The 6050-nt window shown below is 41.9% G+C and overlaps 1 pseudogene; it reads right to left on the bottom strand.

The window, feature by feature from the left end:
- Nucleotides 1-214: 214 nt before the first annotated feature.
- Nucleotides 215-1125, bottom strand: LOC138985542 (small ribosomal subunit protein uS2 pseudogene; annotated as a pseudogene).
- Between the last annotated feature and the right edge of the window lie 4925 nt (nt 1126-6050).

The raw sequence follows: 6050 nt of genomic DNA on the forward strand, positions 1-6050 counted from the left end.
AAAAATATTTGTTCTCCGTAAAACATTGCTACGGAATGTCCCAAAGCTTATGATATGTGTCACTGTATTCGTATTTGTGCTCTTAACATTTAGCATTACCTTTGCATAGTAGGAACTAAAACAATGTTTGCTGGACTGAATGGGCCCTTTAGTTGCCTAATATAAACACATTACAACCAACATTGTTTTGTCTTGTTTTGAAAGAAACTGCTGTTTATTTTCTATCCACCTTATTTCTTTTCTGCGTAAGAGCCTGGAGAAGGGCAGCTGAGGACCACTCAGTGGTTGTTCCTACCCGTTCAGTCACCTGAGCAGTGGGAGCTGCAGACCAGTCCACAGTGGTGGCTGAGGTCTCCTGTCTTCTGCAGGACCCGCTGGGCAGGCACACTGGTGCCTGTGCCTTCAGACCCGTCTGCAACCTCAGGTGAAGGTGGGAACTGGAGCGGTCCATTCACCCTGACATTCCTCCTTGTGGCCTTCTCAGCACATCCTGCTCATTCTTTTCCATCTCTCCAGCCCCTCTGTAGAAGCAGAGGTGAGGCGTGACCTCCAACAGGTGTGCACCCAGGATGGTACCACGTGCATGCAGAACTTACTGGGCAGCATCCATCTCCTCAGACCCACTGAGTGAGCTTCCTTCTTGCTGCAAGGATGTCAGTGTCCACAAGGCACAGAGGAGAATCTGTGTACAGGGCACAGTAGTCGGTGGGTTAACACACAACACCTCCATGAGAGGCTGGTTGTCAGCCCTGGGATCGGTGACCACCAGAAGCAGCAGCCCCTGGAAGCTGCCAGGGTTTGGTTAGTGAAGGTTCTGGGAGTGAAGTGGGCCGCAGGAGAGGTGGCTGCAGTGGCAGCAGCAAACTTCAGCACAGCCCTCTGGCCTGTGTTCCTGAAGGATGTGACACTGGTCAGCTGGTTTTTAAACAAGATGGCACAAGCCATCTGCAGAAGCTTCTCCCAGGCCCCCTTCAGATCTAGAATGTAAACACCATCTCTTTTCCTTTAGCAGATGCACTGTTCCATTTGGAAGTCACGGTTGGTGCCACCGAAGTGGGTTCCTGCTGCTTGGAATTTGAGGACATCCTCCCCCTTCATCTGTAGGACATCAAGGGCTCTGGACATTGTGAATGTTTCCCTTTAAGTTATTATGGAAACCCAGGACAGCACCATCTGGACCCCTCTCTGGGTAGTGCAGAGTGGCACACCCAAAGTTCCACTGCTAGAATACCTACTGTTCTGTGGCTGGAAGCCCTACAAAATAAAATGTTAAGGGAATTTTATGCTGAGTAAAACCCCCAGGCTTAGGTACCAGTGTGCCTAAGACCTCAAATTTCTTTCTGGCTCTCAGTATGAAAGTCATGATTATTTCCCTTGCGTCATCCTCCGCATGTGGCTTTTCATCTTACATTCTGGCTTTGCTCCAGGAGACGACATGCTGCCTTATGCCAGGGACCTAGTGAAAGGTCACACCCAGAATGGCCAGGCTGAGAGGAGCTCACTAAACAGTGTGGGTCCCTGACTGCATTCTTTGGTGCTCCACCTCAGTGGAGTAAAAGCAAGAGTGAAAAATTCCAAAGGGGCCTAAAATTTAGAGTTTGGTCTAATAGTATAACTAGAAGGTTTTTTTTTTTTTGGCTCTGAATTGCTGTAACCAGGAGTGAGTAAGTTTCTGTCATTTCCCCACCAAATGAAAAATGGAATTTATGATGAATGGTTGTTAAATAGAGTGATCTGGACTTATTCTTTCCAGCCTAGTGAGACCCATCCCAACCTTTTACAGACAGTTTCTTAATAGACAGTATGAGAAACCTCAGTGTCCTCTGGAGGTTTTTATAAATGGATGCCAACCCAGCTTTTATTAAACTGGGTTTATATATGTTATCCTTGCCCATCTTGACATACCTCTTCCAGACTCCGCTTGAGCAAGGACAAAATGAGTTGAGGGTTCTTCTGCTGCTGATGCTGAGCTTGAGTGTTTTGTTGTTGTCGCTTCAACTTCATCATTTTTCATATTGTCCCTGAATTTGTTGAAGTTTCTCCCTTTCTCCATTTTTTTTCCATCCCTACATAGATTATGTCTAATGTGGTTGATGTTCACCTCAATCCAACTCAAAGTACTAAAGCAAACATCTATTGAGCACCTGATCAATACAAGGCATGGTGGTGCTATTTTCTAAAGCTTCAACATGGAATCTTGAGAGCTGTAGCATTCAACACTGTAGCCATTACCCACACGTAGCTATCGAAATTTAATTAATTAAAATTTAATGAAATTGAAATTGAACTAGCCATATTTCAAGTGCTCCACAGCTATATACGGGTAGTAGCTACTGTATTAGACAACTCAGATATAAAGCATTTCCATTCCTGTGGAAACTTCTACTGGACAGTGCTGTTACAAAGATTACAAACATAGCCTCTGGAGCAAATTCATCTTTATAATTCTCAGTTTCTTCATCTGTAAAATGGAACTAATAATAGCAGCTACCTAACAGGGTATTTGTGAGGCTTGAAATAAGACGAGGTATTTAGAGACTTAGCACATTGCCTGGCTGATAGAAGGCCTCTATGGGCGGACCTCGGGGAAAGGGAGGTTGCAGAATACACGATGTTCAAGTAGTGGCTGAATCCAGTGGCTGAAATAGGATAGAAAATAATTTCCCTTTGAGTTAAAAATCTGGAGGTAGACAATCCAGTATCAGTATGGCGTGTTCCAATGGGCAGGATGAGGCGTGCGTCTGCTGTCTGTTCAGGTTCCAGAAGCTTCCTCCTGACATTTTCACTTGTGTCCTATTGGCCCGAATTGTCATCTGGCCACATCTAGCTGTAAAGGAAACTGGGAAATAATTTTTTTATCTGGGAAACTGTGTTTCCAGCTAAAATTTTTATTGCTGATAGAAGAAGGGAAAAATGGGTATCAGAAGACACTAGCAGTTTCTAGTCTCTAGACTGAAGCCAGAGTACAGAAGTGTTTAATGCAGTCTAAGGAGTTTGTGCTTTATTGCTTGGGCTCTGTGGAGCTGTTGATATTCTCAGTGTAGAGGGTCAATAGAATTAGAGGCTGTTCATGGTAATGGACTCTGACGTGGTTCCTTATACCAGCAATATTCTCCCCAGCAATATTCAGAAACTTTCAAGAACAGTTACTTTCAATTAACAAATTTCCCTCTTCATCTTCCAACATTCTTTCCTACTCTGCCTCCTTTTTAAGTAAGGGGAAAGGTAGCCTGAAGGGAGGAAATGTGAGCATGCAACCCTTCCACCCGGTAGTCTCCTTTAGACTTCCGCCACGTTATCACTTCCTCCAGGCCCTCTCAAAAAGGGCTGAGAACCACAATGAAAGCCCGTGCAAAGCAAGGAAGACCCAGGGCAGCCAAAAATAAATCAATAAATAACAGCAACAAAAAAAGGCTGAGAGTGGAAACTAGTTCTTCTTCCTAGAGGGTGGGGAGTACTGAATAGAGGGAGGTGGTGTCTTTTTGTTATCAAGACAGTGTATGCTCTCTCTGAGCACTTGTGTTTACCTCAGACACTGCACTATTGATGGTGTGCCCTGCTGCATTCTAAGCAGCTTGAGGACAGCATTCAGGTCTCACCTGAGTCCATATCCTCTGCAATTAACACAGTGCCTAGGGCAAGGCATATATAAGGTTATGGAATGTCTGGATAAATGCTGAGCCCATGAATGCTGTCTAGATTGCATTAGCCTTAGAGCAGTTGTACTCTAGCTGAAATCCTCATACAATCGATTATTGTTGAGTTTCTGGTGAAAGCATTTCAGGAAAAGGCTAAGAGAAAGATTTGGGTAAGGTAAAGACAATTGTGTCCTCCTGGAATGTGATTCTTTTCAGAGAACATCGGACAGTGTAACAATCAGATAGGCCAAATAGTTTGTATTAAACCCTGAAAGAAGTCCTTCTTTTCTTTCTTTGCCTTTGTCATTTTAGGCACTGGTTTACCAACAGTTCAGTCACTCAGTTGTGTCCAACTCTTTGTGACCCCATGGACTGCAGCATGCCAGGCCTTACTAAGACAATAAAAAATATACTGAATTTGTGTGCTTATAAGATGTATCCTTAGGTAAGCCACTCCAATGAGATTTTTAAATCAATGAATATTTATTGTCTGTGTGAAGCACTATGGTAGGGGCCATAAGGACTAGAAATAGATAAATAAAAGAACCAGTCCTTGCTTTCAAAGAATTTACAATCAACAAACACTGCTAGGTTGTAGGAATCTAAATATGGTTGACTAAGCCCCACAAGGGGCTTACAATATGGTATGAAAAGCAGGCAGATAAACATGACTACATGTACTATGATTTAGTGTTTGAACCTTTCTCAGGGCCAAAGGTACATATTTTGGTTAAAAATTTAAAGAAATTGTCCATTTGAGATATTGTAAAATCTGTAGACACCTTCTAGTTACTAGTATGTAAACTGTTTTTGGAGAATTTTGTATTTTAGGAGTGGCAGGGATATGATATGCAACTGGAGGTGGGGGGCAAAAAAAAGAGGGTTGGTCATTTTGAAGTGACATTAAATTATCTTTTGACACCAGCTGTATCTTTTTTACAAAAGAAAATGGAAACAACTGTGTCCTTGACCTTCAAAAAGAAATTGACTTACCTAGCTTAACTATTCAAACAAACAACTGTGTACTCTCTTCAATTCCTATGATGATTTTGATTTACTGTAAATGACTGAATTTAATGAACTAAATTATGCTATTTAAATGCATTTTGTGAATGGTATTGTAGTTTGTTACAAAGCATTATGTCTATGCTAAATTGTGCTGTAAATGATATGGTATGGAACATATGTGCTGTATTCATAATTTAACTGTGGCTATGGAGTGCCTTCTTGGATAGGACATACTGAAAAAGGAGCCTTTATTTACCTGGTGAAATGAAGGTGATATCTCAGCAAATCACTAGGTCTTACTGACCTTGGCAGAATTACAGTGCTAATATTTTCACATGGATGAACTGTTCTTGAACAATTTCTCTAATGTATATGGCAGAAATAGGCTTTCCATTAAAACTAGGTATATATGGTGTATCTTCTCTTTCCATTTTTTTCCCCTTCAACAAATATTTACTGCAGTCATAGCAAGGATAATTCCCCCTCCATTAAGGTTCATGTTTTCTCCTGGCCTCTCAAATGGTAGAGATAATAGAAATCAAAGGTTTGTCCTGCAGTTATGCTGGACATGTTCTCTGAAAGGAGTTGGCATTAGATAATACCCTGCTCTTCTTCTTTCAGAGTAATTTGAAAGGTTTTCTTTTTCATAAGAGTAAATGCTGAGGCCAAAATAGCATCTTTATTACTGATACAGGCTATGTTGGCTTAGTGTGGGGGCTGAATGGAATTTCTAACAAAATCCTGACATTAGATATACTTACCCAGTTGGTCCTGGGCTTTCTTACATGGAAAGACAGCTTAGGTAAGACTTTTAACATGGTAACACAGAAGAACTGTACAAAAAAGATCTTCACGACCCAGATAATCATGATGGTGTGATCACTCACCTAGAGCCAGACATCCTGGAATGTGGGCAAGTGGGCCTTAGGAAGCGTCACTACGAACAAAGCTAGTGGAAGTGATGGAATTCCAGTTGAGCTATTTCAAATCCTAAAAGATGATGCTGTGAAAGTGCTGCACTCAATATGCCAGCACATGTGGAAAACTCAGCAGTGGCCACAGGACTAGAAAATGTCGGTTTTCATTCCAATCCCAAAGAAAGGCAATGCCAAAGAATGCTCAAACTACTGCACAATTACACTCATCTCACACGCTAGTAAAGTAATGCTCATAATTCTCCAAGCCAGGCTTCAGCAATACATGAACCATGAACTTCCAGTTGTTCAAGCTGGTTTTAGAAAAGGCAGAGGAACCAGAGATCAAATTGCCAACATCCACTGGATCATGGGAAAAGCAAGAGAGTTCCAGAAAAACATCTATTTCTGCTTTATTGACTATGCCAAAGCCTTTGACTCTGTGGATCACAATAAACTGTGGAAAATTCTTCAAGAGATGGGAATACCA

Source organism: Bos mutus, chromosome 3 (assembly GCF_027580195.1).
Source record: "Bos mutus isolate GX-2022 chromosome 3, NWIPB_WYAK_1.1, whole genome shotgun sequence".
NCBI lineage: Eukaryota > Metazoa > Chordata > Mammalia > Artiodactyla > Bovidae > Bos > Bos mutus.